This window comes from Callithrix jacchus, chromosome 5 (genome assembly GCF_049354715.1).
Source record: "Callithrix jacchus isolate 240 chromosome 5, calJac240_pri, whole genome shotgun sequence".
Classification (NCBI taxonomy): domain Eukaryota; kingdom Metazoa; phylum Chordata; class Mammalia; order Primates; family Cebidae; genus Callithrix; species Callithrix jacchus.
In genome coordinates, this window is record NC_133506.1 from 116,688,475 (window position 1) to 116,702,275 (window position 13,801).

At 38.8% G+C, this 13,801-nt stretch overlaps 1 protein-coding gene across 30 annotated transcripts in view; it reads left to right on the forward strand.

Annotated features, from left to right (window-relative positions):
• Nucleotides 1-13,801, forward strand: part of SPOP (speckle type BTB/POZ protein) — an 80,556-nt gene that overhangs the window by 42,606 nt on the left and 24,149 nt on the right. For 11 of the 30 annotated variants that reach the window (XM_078374222.1, XM_078374220.1, XM_078374221.1 and 8 more), the window contains one exon: nt 523-573. The exons of 9 other annotated variants lie outside the window; for them this stretch is intronic. The gene's annotated coding sequence lies outside the window, so the exon portion shown is untranslated. Of the gene's footprint in view, nt 1-522; nt 574-7,886; nt 7,993-13,801 lie in introns of all 30 variants that reach the window. 10 more of the 30 variants (XM_078374228.1, XM_078374227.1, XM_078374226.1 and 7 more) reach the window with 2 other exon arrangements.

Below are 13,801 nucleotides of genomic sequence, written 5' to 3' on the forward strand. Positions count from 1 at the left end.
GACTGGAGTGTGGTGGCACGATTTCAGCTCACTGCAACCTTCACCCCACCTCTCTCTGCTGGGTTCAAGCAATTTTCGTGCCTCAGTCCCCCAAGTAACTGGGACCACAGGCATGCACCACCATGCCTGGCTAATTTTTGTATTTTTAGTAGAGATGGGGTTTCACCATGTTGGCCAGGATGATCTTGATCTCTTGACCTTGTGATCTGCCCACCTTGGCCTCCCAAAGTGCTGGGATTACAGGCGTGAGTCACTATGCCTGGCCTGGCTAATTTTTTGTATTTTTAGTTGAGGCAGGGTTTCGCCGTGATGCCAGGCTGGTCTCAAACTGCTGGCCTCAAGTTATCCGCTCGCCTTGGCCTAAGAATGGTAATTTTGGCTAGTAAATTTTTACCATTTCTTTGCAAATGTATCACTTGCTTTTGTGAGATTTTTCCCTTTTAGGAATAGACAAAGTAAGTAAAGACTTGTATGAGATTCAGAATTTAGTTAAGTCTGATTCATCTTCTCTATTTCCAACAGAGATTTCCTGTTAGACAAGACAAATTAGAGTTTTTCTACTGACTTAACTTGGTGAGTTTTTACATAGTTTTATTTTAAATATAGTTTAATCATGCGGGAAAAAGCAGAATGAAATGCATAAAAATATTTACCATGACTTTAAAAAATATACCTCTTGAGTATAATATACTGTTTCATTTTAGTGCAAATGATAGGTAAAGTTAAAAAGTTAAAGTCATATAAGGTAAGCATGTAAGATTTTCTTTTTAAAATAAGAATAATTACAGTGTTAAATAAACATTTTTCATGAGTGGCTTCAAAAAAAGTCTTATTCTAAATATTCTTACCTGGAGTAAGCCAGAACTATTTATTCTGATCTTCTCTGGTGATTTCTAGATATAGGATAAGACTTTACACTAATGGTAGAGGGGAGAAATGATGTTTGAATTTAAATTTTTAATCAATGGTTGTTAATATATGATACGGAAAACTTAGGATCAGATTATTTTTCTTCCTAGAGAAGTTTTTCAGGAAGGTTGGGCATGGTGACTCATGCCTTTAATACCAGCACTTTGGGAGGCTGAGGCAGGAAGATTGCTTGAGCCCAGGAGTTCAAGACCATTCTGGCCAACATGGTGAAAACCCATCTCTACAAAAATTATAAAAATTAGCCAGGTGTGGTGGCACATGCCTGTAGTCCCAACTACTCCAGAGACTGAGTTGGAGGATAATATGATACCAGGAGGTGTAGGCTGCAGTGAGCCATAATTGTGCCACTATATTCCAGCCTGGGCAACAGAGCAAGACCTTGTCTTAAAAAAAAAAAGCTGGGCACAGTGGCTCATGCATGTAATCTCGGCACTTTGGGAGGCCGAGGTGGGTGGATCATTTTTTAGTAGAAACCCCGTCACTGTTAAAAATACAAAAATTAGCCAGACATGGTGGCACATGCTTGTAATCCCAGCTACTGGGGAGGCTGAGGTGGGAGAATCACTTGAACTCGGGAGGCAGAAGTTGCAGTGAGCTGAGATCATGCCACTGTACTTACTCCAGCCTGGGCAACAGAACGAAACTTCATTTCAAAAAAAAAAAAAAGGAAAAGAAAAAGAAAAGGGATACCTTAAAGAAATTTGTAGGCTTCTTTTACTCTATAAAAGGAGTTTGATTTTGAACAAATTGCCTTTGTATATTGTCCCTTGGAGCTCATTTCTCTCTGGGTAACTTACAGAAAAAAACTCTCTACCATTTTGTGTAGCATCTTAAAACTTTTACTTTGTAGTGTGAGACTTTTGCCTCCAAAGCTTGTGTATGTTTTGATAGAGTCTTGTTGGGTTAAATAGGTGTTACTGCATTTTAATCTTTTAAATTCTGACACAGATTATTAGGAGCCAGGAAATTCTGTTAAGACAGACGTTCTGTCTAACTTTCCCTATTTTGTCTGCCTATGTGGTTTTACTTTTTCCTTGAGTCATGAATTTTGGAATGAACATTTAAAACTGAGAACTTCCTGCCCATCCTTTGTTCCATTTCGTTTACTTAGAACTGTAACATTAACATAGAATTTTGCTTATTTTTAATAATGTTGGAGGAGAGGGAATTTATTTTCTGCAGATTGTTTCTAGGTAAGGCACGTGGAGTCTATGTAAATAGTAGTCTGGTTTTTTTAGTTAAGACCGTAAAGGGGAAGATTAAAAACATACCTCTATCTCTCTTTCTCTTTCATAGTTGGAAGGAGGTCTAGGTGCCTTTCAGGAAGAAAAGTGTCTCATGGGAATACTGAATTCTGTACTGCTGGATAATAATAGTTAGTGTTGAACGTAATTAGTTGTCCTTGTAGGAGACCAAATCCTCTGGAGCAGGTGGGCCTTTTCAGTCTCCAAGTTAATGAACTTACTCTGAATTGTATGCCCGGAGACTAATTAGACTTTCTCCTTTGATAGTCATTCCTTGAGTCCCTTACACAGCCAAATCATGTTAGCAAGAAATATTTTTAAATGGCTTGGCTGAAGTAGATGGCCAAAGAGAACTGCCTGTTGAATTTGGCTTCTGTAAAGGCCAGGGGACTCTCTGGGGTTACATAAGCTCTATTTGTTTCAAGAGATGACTCTTCTGTTTTTGAATTCCTTGCAGATTGGACTTGCTTAAATAGTATTAGGGCCAGCTCTTTCATCTGTCTACTATTTAGATTTTATAAGGTTCTTCCTAGTCATAATTGGGGGGAGTGGGAGATAGACTATAACTGCTAAAATCCCAAAACAGCTGAGAATATTAACCTATATAATAAATGGAATCGTCTTACCATAGGGCTTTTCCTTGCTTCCTCCTTTTCCAATTATTTTTCAGCTCTTCTTTAGAATAAGTAAATCTTCTCAACCTAGAGGAGGAATCTTTGATAACATGTAGGAGGTGTTAAAATCTTCATTTTTCCCAGGTTCACTCCTTGTGGCCCTAGAGATTTGTGCCCAAGCCATTCCGTGGAATCAACACATGATTCTAATTTGTGAGAGTGGAGAAGTTGTTGATTGATTGCTTTTGTGTTTCTGACTTCATTTCTAAAGATGTTCTCTTTTGGAACTGAGACCCACTTTGAAGTGAAATAGCTCCTTTATAATCGGGTTTGTTTCCTGATTCAGATTCCTCTCCTTCCATTTCAGGTATTTCCCAGTGTGGAACCCTACCTGCTTTTTTTTTAGCAGCTGGGGGAGTTTTTCTTCCTAGCAGTGGTTCCATAATTAACAGCAGCAGCACGTCACCTGATGGTATTAACCCAGACCTTGTGAAATCTGTGCTTGTTGAGGCCATTTTTTTTTTTTTTTTTTGAGACGGAGTCTTGCTCTTTTCATCAGGCTGCAGTGCAGTGGTGCAATCTGGGCTTACTGCAACCTCTGTCTCCCGGATTCAAGTGAATTCCCTGCCTCAGCCTCCTGAGTAGCTGGGACTAGAGCCATGCGCCACCATACCTGGCTAATTTTTTTTTTTTTTTTTTTTTTTTGTATTTTGATAGAGATGGGGTTTCACCATGGCCAGGATGGTCTCGATCTCCTGACCTCATGATCCGCCCGCCTCGGCCTCCCAAAGTGCTGGGATTACAAGGGTGAGCCACTGCACCTAGCCTGTTGCAGCCATTCTTTATTCTGCTGGATCCTCCATCCAAATGGAGACAGAGGAATTTTTTCCTCTGATGCTGTTAGGCAGATGTGTTTAGCTCCGGAATCCTTTGTGCCTAAATTAAAAGCAAAACAAAAGTTCAAAAAGTCTTTTTAAGATCCAAGGAATTGCAGTCCTGCAAGACGGTTGAGTGACATCTTCCCCTTTCTAGGACAAAGTTCTACATTTGCGGCAGAGATGCATTGCATTTTCCCTGGACGTATTTTTGGGTAGATAATTATGCTAATATGTTTATATCAATAACTTACCTAGTGGACAGTTTCTAGGGTGAGGGAATAGTCCCCCTGCCCTAACTTAACATGGCAATACATTTTCCCCTTTTTTGATTTTTTTTGCTAACTGGAAAAGATCCATCCAAAGTGAGAATTATTCCATATTTTAACCTTTGAGCTGGCTGCTAAGGTCTCCTTGGGGATAAGGACAGTTTGTAGTTATTTATAAACTGTAAGAAGAGCAGTAAGCCTGTAAACTATCAGCACGCACTGAGGCTTTGGAGTCGGAGCATTCTGTTGTTATCCTATTGGGTTTGGTGACTTGAGAGTCATGTATCTTCTAGTTCGTCTTCAGCTTGACTTTATCTATCTAGATGAGCCTTACTAGCTAAGCATTTCTGTAAAATTACCTTATAACACTTAGATTGAGGAGAAGGAGGAGAAGTAAGCTTTTATGTACAAGTGCATATCTAATCGTCAAAATCATTTTAGAATCTATACTTACCTAAGAAATATCTGTAAACTGGGAAAATCTTACAGGTACTGACTTGAACACATAATACTATGCTTGTTTCTAGGTTTTCCTTATATACAACAGTTACAAAGCAATTCAGCTCTTAATTAGAGAAATACTTGGCTGTGCCAGCAATGTGTTGTACATCTTAGCCTGGTATAGAAAAAATTTAGTTTACACACCTAGACATGTTTTTACATATATAGATATTTACACTGGTCTGTATTTAATAAATGTTAATTATCTTTTCTCCATACATCCAGAATCAAACCCAGTGTCAGATATAAAAATAATAGATAAAATCTAAGTAGATGCTAAGGATTTCCCTCAATCAATATATTGGAATTTTATTATAATATATAGAATTTAACTTGAAGCCAAGTGTGATGGCTCATGCCTGTAATTTCAGCACTTTAGGAGGCCAAGGTGGGTGGGTCACGTGAGGTCAGGAGTTTGAGACCAGTCTGGTCAACATGGTGAAACCCCGTCTCTATTAAATATACAAAAATTACTCGGGCATGGTGGTGCTCACCTGTATTCCCAGCTACTTGGGAGGCTGAGGCAGGAGAATCGCTTGAACCCAGGAGGCAAGGGTTGCAGTCAGCCAAGACTGCGCCATTGCACTCCAGCTTGGGCAACAAGAGCGAAACTCTTGTCTCAAAAAAAAAAAAAAGAATTTAACTTGAAATACCTTAGAGTTTAACCTGGTTCCTGACAGCTGCTGTAATGGTACTGTCTATAACCAGGATCGACTTATTCTGGGAAATGGACTTCTCTCACTGTTGTCTTGTGGATTCAGGAACTTACCCCATAGCCTTGCAGTTTTCCCTTTTCTTTTGTTTTCTTGGCTTTGAAAAGATTTTTTAATCAGGGAAGGCTGTAAATAGTTTTGTAATGGACTGACTAAGATCTTAAAGTTGGAGTAGACTTGATAGTTTTCTTTTTAAAATGTTTTATTATTTTATTTTATTTTTTTTTGAGATGGAGTTTCACTCTTGTTGCCCAGGCTGAAGTGCAGTGGGTCGATCTCAGCTCACCACAACTGCCGCCTCCTGGGTTCAAGCGATTCTCCTGTCTCAGTCTCCTGAGCAGCTTGGATTACAGGCATTTGCCACCATGCCTGGCTAATTTTGTATTTTTTTTACTAGAGATGGGGTTTCTCCGTGTTGGCCAGGCTGGTCTTGAACTCCCAACCTCAGGTGATCCACAGGCTGGTCTTGAACTCCCGACCTCAGGTGATCCACCCGCCTCGGCCTCCCAAAGTGCTGGGATCACAGGCGTGAGCCACCACGACTGGCTGTGTTTTATTGTTTTAAAAGTATATCTGGATTCCTATAGCTACATTCATTCAACAGCTCCTAAACTTTAACTTGTTAACTAGAACTCATTAAGGGAAAATGATCCCAAAAGAGAAGAAGTCTAGTTTTTCTTTTTTGTTTTCTTTTCTGAGATGGAGTTTTGCTCTTGCTACCTAGGTTGGAGTACAATGGTGCAATCTTGGCTCACCGCAGCCTCTGCCTTCTGGGTTCAAGTGATTCTCCTGCCTCAGCCTCCCGAGTAGCTGGGACTACAGGCGTGCACTGCTGTGCCCAGCTAATTTTTGTATTTTTAGTAGAGACAGGGTTTCACCACGTTGACCAGGGTAGTCTTGATCTCTTCACCTCGTGATCCACCTGCCTCAGCCTCCCAAAGTGCTGGGATTATAGGCATGAGCCACCACACCCAGCCAGGAGTCTAGTTTTTCAACCAAAATTTCATTGAACAAATATTTACTGAGTGCCTGTTATGATGCCATTCTAGGCACAGGGGAATGCTGTTCTCATTGAGTTTAACTTCTAGTAGGGAACACAATAGATAAAAGCAAGATAATTTCAGGTAGTGGTAATAAGGAAGAAAATAAATAGGGTAATGTGATGAGAGGAACGGGCTAGAAGTGGGAGTGGCTTCAGATTGGGTGGTCAGGAAAGACCTCTGTGAAGGTAACTTCATTTGATAGGAGATCTAACTGACAAGGAGGACCCAGCAGTAAAAAGACCTGAGGGAAGAAAGAGCTTTCTAGGCTGAGGAAAGAGCCCAATGTGTTTGTGGATTAGAGTTAAAGACCTGAGTGACTAAAAACATCAGACCTGAGAAGAGTATTAGAGAAGGTCAGGGAGGTAGGTATGCTGAGGCCAGGTGATTGTGATGAAAGGTTGATTTTATGCAGATAGCAATGGAAGCCAGTGAATAATTCCTTTCTTGTCTCTCCTGTGGGTCTGATGTATAAGCCTCCTCACAACTTGGAAAAATTAATTGTAAAGGCTGCTAATTCCTTTTTAAATGTTTTATTTACTATTTGAATAGGTAATATATTTACATGGTTCAAAATTCGGAAAGTACTAAGAGTAATACAGTAGGACTTCTTCCCACTCAGGTGTATCCAGTTTCCTTCCATGGGAGTAGCCAGCATCTATAGACTCTTATGTCTTTTCAGAGATATTCTATATGTTAAAATAAGTATATATTCTATATTAAAAAATAGAGCTTCCTTTTTTTTGTTAACCAGATGTATATTATTGCATTATCTGTATTATAGTTTATTTAATCCACTGTTGATGAACTTTTAGGTTATTTCCATTTTTGTGTGTTTATAAATAGTGCCACAGTGAAAAACCTTTTATATTTGTCATTTAAAATATATCAGAAGGGATACATTTCTAGAAGTGAAATTGCTGGATCAAAGGGGATATGCATTTCTTTCTTTGATAGACATTGCCCTTCACAGAGATTGTAACAATTTATACTCCAACCAGAAATGTTTTCTTTACCCTGGGTAAGTGTTATCAAACATTTTGATCTTTGCCAATTCAGTGGGTGAATCAATGTGTGATTTAATTTGCATTTTTATCTTGAATGAGAGTTGAGCATCTTTTCATATGTTTAAGAACCATTGGTATTTCCATTTCTGTACACTGTTGGTTGTTCTTTGCCCATTTTTCTGTAAGGCTGTTGACTTTTTTCTCCTTGAGCTCTAGATTCATTTAGTATTGATAAATTCCCTTAGAGATGCAGTGTTTAAGAATTTAAAAAATGAAAACAGGCTGGGCGTGGTACCTCAAGCCTGTAATCCAAGCACTTTGGAGGCCAAGGCGGGCGGATCACCTGAGGTCAGGAGTTCAAGACCAGCACGACCAACATGGTGAAACCCCGTCTTAAAAAAAAAAAAAAAAAGAAAGAAAACCGGCTGGGCACAGTGGCTCATGCTTAAAATCCCAAGGCAGGAGAATTTTCTGAGGCCAGGAGTTTAAGACCAGCTTAGGCAACAAAGCAAGACCCTGTCTCTACAATTTTTTTTTTTTTTAAAAGAAAACAAACAGGCATATTTAATTTATAAAGTTTTACAAAGCATGAACCTGATAGAAGATGTAAAGGAACCGCAGTCTTTCCTTTGTTGATTGAGGTCTGTCTGAAGCCCTGAGTTTATTTATTTATTTATTTTATTTTTTTTGCAGGCACCGTCTCACTCTGTTGCCCAGGTTAGAGTGCAGTGGCACAATCTTGACTGACTGCAACCTCTGCGTCCCAAGTATAAGCAATTCTCCTGCCTCAGCCTCCTAGGTAGCTGGTATTACATGCACTCGCCACCATGCCCGGCTAACTTTTGTATTTTTAGTAGAGACAGGGTTTCACCATGTTGGTCAGGCTGGTCTCGAACTCCTAACCTTGTGATCCACCCGCCACAGCCTCCCAAAGTGCTGGGATTACAGGTGTGAGCCACCACACCCGGCCACCCTGAGTTTCATTTTAAGCAGTGTCTCTAAATATTTTTTAAGTACATTTAGTATTTTGTTGGACTAGATTGAACTGCAGAAAGTTTACTCATAACAAATATTCAAAAGTCATTTAAACCTTGCAATGATAGAAGTCAGTGTGACCTGTAATAACTACCTACCCTTGGGGTAATGAGAAAGAAATGATTACCTCCTGGGCTGTATATGATTGAGCAAACTGCAACAGAAGAAATAAAAAGCTCCTTTTAGGTCACATTAGTTTCTCAAAAATGAGTAAACCAAAGTCATATAGTTTTTTTTTTCAATTGTCATCCATCTTTTTGGCATCTTCTGTTTTGGAAAATGCAAACATCTCAGGTTTAAAATAGTTGTGACACTGGGGCTTTTCTTTATTTGGAAACTGTACAAAGCTTTAAACTAGAAGGAAACAGAGAGAGTGTTAGGCTTTTAAAAAGTCCCTAACATTCTCTGGCAAGAAGCTATGTTCCTAGTCATCTAGCTTGTACATGCTGTGTATTATGTTCAACCATATGAAATTGCTGATATTCAACTATTTTTGTTATATAAGATAACAGTTTTCATGGTTCAGTCGAATGTCTTCAGAATCTTAACTCCTGTCTTAAAACTGATGGATATAAGTAAGGCTGATTCATAGATACCATGTATCAGATTCATGCCTCTGTCTTAACTGATTGATTTTATGTTTTTAAATTTTCTGGATAAATAGATTAGACTTACTATGGAGAAATGCCCATGGGAAATAGGTGAAAGATTTGAAAAGTGACTGCACAAGCTGTCTATGTAACACTTTCAGAGGGTGTTTCAGCCTAGCTCTGTAAATACTGCAAAGTAAACTATTGAAATATTTTCCTTTATTGTACAGGGAATTTGTCTTCTGTCTTGAAAGAATTCTGATTATGTAAGAGTTTAGTTCAGATTAGTTACTGATTTGTGTTTTCAAATGAAGAAAATTATAAAAAGTCTTTCTCCTCTTGTGTAATATATACTGGATACTGGATACTGGATGAAAAACTGACTTTTATCAGGGCCAGAATTAGAGGTACCAGGCTGGGAGTTTTTGGCTTTGTAATATAATTTTTTTGAAATTAATTATTCTCATTATATTATAAATCTTACATACTCAGCATGTTCAAAGGGCTGTTTTAGAGGTATGTGAAAGAAACAGAAAACTTAATGAACTTGAATGCAGCTGGATGAGTGTTTCAATCATCATAGAGTTTTTTTTTTTTTTTTTTTTTTTGAGATGGAGTCTTGCTCTGTCGCCCAGGCTGGAGTGCAGTGGTGGGATCTCGGCTCACTGCAAACTCTGCCTTCCAGGTTCAAGTGATTCTCCTGCCTCAGCCTCCTGAGTAGCTGGAATTACAGGCGCACACAACCACACCTGGCTAATTTTTGCATTTTCAGTAGAGGAGGGGTTTCACTATGGTGGTCAGGCTGGTCTTGAACTCCTGACTTCGTGATCTGCCTGCCTCGGCTTCCCAAAGTGCTGGGATTACAAGCGTGAGCCACCATGCCTGACCTTCAACAGAGTATTTTACTGATTCCATTGAGTTCCAGGCAGGATGTGCTAGGTTGTAAGGGATAGTTAGAATAAGTTGCAGGTTCTATTTAAGGAGCTTAAAGTCTACAGGAGTCAGCAGAAGTGTTCCTAAGTATAAAAGAAGGCAGAAAAGAAATGCACTATAGGTTCAGTTGTGAAAGCATTATCTGTGCATCACAACAGCATTGTAGGTTGAATATCCCGTTATCTGAAATGCTTGGGACCGGAGTGTTTTGGATTTCAGATTTTTCTACATTTTTTGGAATAGTTTCGTTATGTACTTAACGGTTCAGCATCCCTAATCTGAAATCCAAAGTGTTCCAATGAGTATGTCATGTCAGTGCTCAGAAACTTTGGATTTTGGAACTTTTTGGATCGGGGATACTCAACCTGTAATGCATTTTTGTTTGTCCTTCTGTCTGTCCTCCAAAGTTTAATGTTCTAGTTAGAAATTGTATTGTTGACTTGAGTCACATCAAAAGTGGTTAATGACTTCATGGTCTTACCATACCCACTAGGAGGCAATCTGTTAGAGACTGCTATTAGTTACTAGCTGATAATACCTTCATTGGAAATTAAGCAGTATTACAGTTGACAGAGATATTTTAAAGTGTATTTTTTGATGTAACTCAAAGAGGTCTGTCCTCACAGGTCAGAATTTAATAGAGTAAACAGGAAAATAAATGGTGGCATATAATAGATATGTTCAGCCTCAGAGTTTCAGTGTACTAGAAAGTTTGGTAAGCTTTGGAAAATAAATTTCTTAATAGGGAATGCAGACAGACTTGTCTTAACTTGTTTGAAGGCAGGAGCAATATATTTTGGCTTTAGTTGTCTACTGTGGAGGTTCTCAAACACTAACCCTCAGGTAGATCTCCTCTTTTCTAAAATATTTTTCTGCTGGTCATCTGCAGCAATTGGCATGAAGTGCTAGAGAGTTCATGTAGCACCAGGCTACTTTGCTGATGAACCCTTTGCCCATGGTTCCTGCTATGAGTGAAATTAATTAGACTTGTGCTGTCCTAGTCAATTTTCTTCCCAGCAGGTTGTGTGGTTAGAGCTCCTCAGAGTCTGAGACTGATTCTCTAGTTCTGCTGGCTGTGGGGTTATGGATTTTTGAAAATTAGAAGAAAGGAAAAGAAGTAGCTACAAAATAAGTCAGAAACAAAATAGGTGGGAAAAAATGGTCAAGATCAAAGTAGTATTTTCTTTTTTCTAGTTATAATCATGAACCAAGGATCAGTAGCAACAATTAAGGTATTAAAATAAACTGGTTTTTAAAATTTGGCCTTTCCCTGGGCTTAGAGAATTCATAATTTGTTCATTGTTAGATAAGTTTGAAGTATTTTTTAACTTCAAAATAAGTTCAAATTAGTATTTTATGATTACTCATTGTAGAGCTGTGCCTATAATCCACCTCTCCAGAGCCAAATGTTTTGTTCTTAACTAACACATAAAGTCAAACCTTCATTGCCACCCTGTCCCAAAGTAGGAATTTTGAAATTTCATTCTGGCCATTAACGATAATTGGGCCATTTACAAGGTAAAACTAGCTAATTTATACTTACTTGTTAATGGAAAAATAAACAGTTCTTTGAGTATGTGTTTTCCTATCAAATGCAAACCTATCTTGGAGGTGACGATGGTAGCATTTGGCCTCTTTTGTTCATATTATCATGGAATCATGAATTGCTCAAGCCAGGGAGGCCCAAATGCCACTGCAGTGCTTAGTTTATTAGTTTAAGTGAGACAGCACACCATGTATATGACTGTTAGCTTATCTGTGATTTCATAGATGCTTTAATTGTAAATTCCTGTAAGATAAGTGTTTATGACCATGGGAATAGCATCTCATTCCACTTATTAGTATTACTCTGTGAAGGCGCAACTGTAGTTTATTAATCTCCTTGTTTATTATTTGAGTAGTCAGTGAATCTTTGTGAGCTGAGTTACTATTGCATGATTTGTTGTTACTTTTTTTTTTCCTCTGTCGCCCAGGCTGGAAGTGCAGTGGCACAATCTTGGCTCACTGCAACCCCCACCTCCACCTCCTAGGTTCAAGTGATTCTCTGCCTCAACCGCCTGAGTAGCTAGGATTACAGGAGCGCACCACTACACCCAACTAATTTTTGTATTTTTAGTAGAGATGGGTTTTCGCCACATTGGCCAGACTGGTCTTGAACTCCTGACCTCAGGTGATCTACCTGCCTTGGCCTCCCAGAGTGCTAGGATTACAGGCATGACCACCATGCCCAGCCTGTTGTTACTTATTTTTTTTGCACTGCAGCTGAGAAAACCTGGAAACCATGTTGTTACTTATTATACCTCTTTCTACAAATGATTTGAGGCAGATTCCAAAAATACTTAACGTATTAAAGATTAAAAGTTGGGATAATTATAGCAAAGAGAATAATTAAGAAAATAAGCTATTACAGAATAAGCATATGATCCTGTATGGGCTTACGGTTTTAAGAGATGAGTCACAGGCCAGTCGCAGTGGCTCACGCCTGTAATCCCAGCACTTTGGGAGGCTGAGGTGGGTGGATCCCGAGGTCAAAAGATCGAGACCATCCTGGCCAACATGGTGAAACCCCGTCTCTACTAAAAATATAAAAATTAGCCGGGTGTTTGGCAGGCACCTGTAGTCCCAGCTACTCGGGAGGCTGAGGCGGAAGAATCACTTGAACCTGGGAGGCGGAGGTTGCAGTGAGCCAAGACTGCACCACTGTGCTCCATCAAGACTGTGTCTCAAAAAAAAAAAAAGAGAGATGGGTCACAAATTTGTCTCAGGATTTCCTAGTTGCCAAGCAATGAGGGCAACGCGTTCAGTTATAAGATTCATATTGTTTGGCCAGCTGAAAACAAACTAGGTGTTCAGGAAACTTCTCCATTGTATATTATAAACAATAGATATGTGATATAATGGAATACATACTTACACTATTGCTCCAATATAAAAAAATAAATCAGAACAGTAGAAAAAGTAGTTTATACCCAGTACTAGTCATCCCTAACAGATATTTATATTATCATATTTTTCTTGTGTCCTTATTTAAAAAGAATCACGAGAGATAAACTTGAAGTGTCTTATATTATTTTCCCAGTCTCCTTCTTCTCCCTCCTTCTCTCAGTATGAAACTGATATATAGGCTGTCAAGCCTTTTTTTTTTTTTAACTTTTACTGCATCATGTATCTGTAAATAATAATAAATAATGTACTGTACATGTCATTCCTAAACTTGCTTTTTAAAATTAGCACTGTGTATGATATCCATGTTGCTATAGATCTAGTTCATTAATTTTAAATCCTGAAATAGAGTTTTCCATTATATCGAAATAATACAAATTATTATTCCCCTACTGAAGGATTTTTAGTTTGTTTCTAGTTTTTCACTGTTATAAACAGTGCCACATTGAACACCCTTGTCTGTGTCTTCTTGTGCCCACGTATAGTTTCTCTAGGGCAGCAGTTCTCAAAATGTGGTTCCAGGAACAGTACCTCAGAATCATCTGGGAACTTGTTAGAAATGCAAACTTGGGCCCATCCCAAATCTCTGAATCAGAAACTCTGGGGGTGGGGCCAGCAATCTGTTTAAAAGGAAATTCTGGTGCACTCTACACTTCAGAATCACAGCTCTAGCACTTGTATAGTTAAAAGTGGAATTACTAAGTTTTAGGGTACATTTATTTTCAACTTTACTAGATACAGCCAATTGGTTTTATAGAATTCTTTTTATGGAATCAATTTTTACATATTAAGTCCCTTGTTACAAGCTTTTTTTAAGTTTGTCTTTTGACTTTGTTTATGGTACTTAAAAATTGTAACCAATTTTTTTTTTTTTTTTTAAGACGGAGTCTTACTTTGTCACCAGGCTGGAGTACAGTTGCGCAATCTCGGCTCACTGCAACCTTCGCCTCCTGAGTTCAAGTGATTCTTCAGCCTCAGCCTCCCGAGTAGCTGGGGACCACAGGCATGTGCCATCATGCCTGGCTAATTTTTTTTGTATTTTTAGTGGAGATGGGGTTTCACCGTGTTGGCCAGGATGGTCTCGACCTCGTGACCTCGTGATCTGCC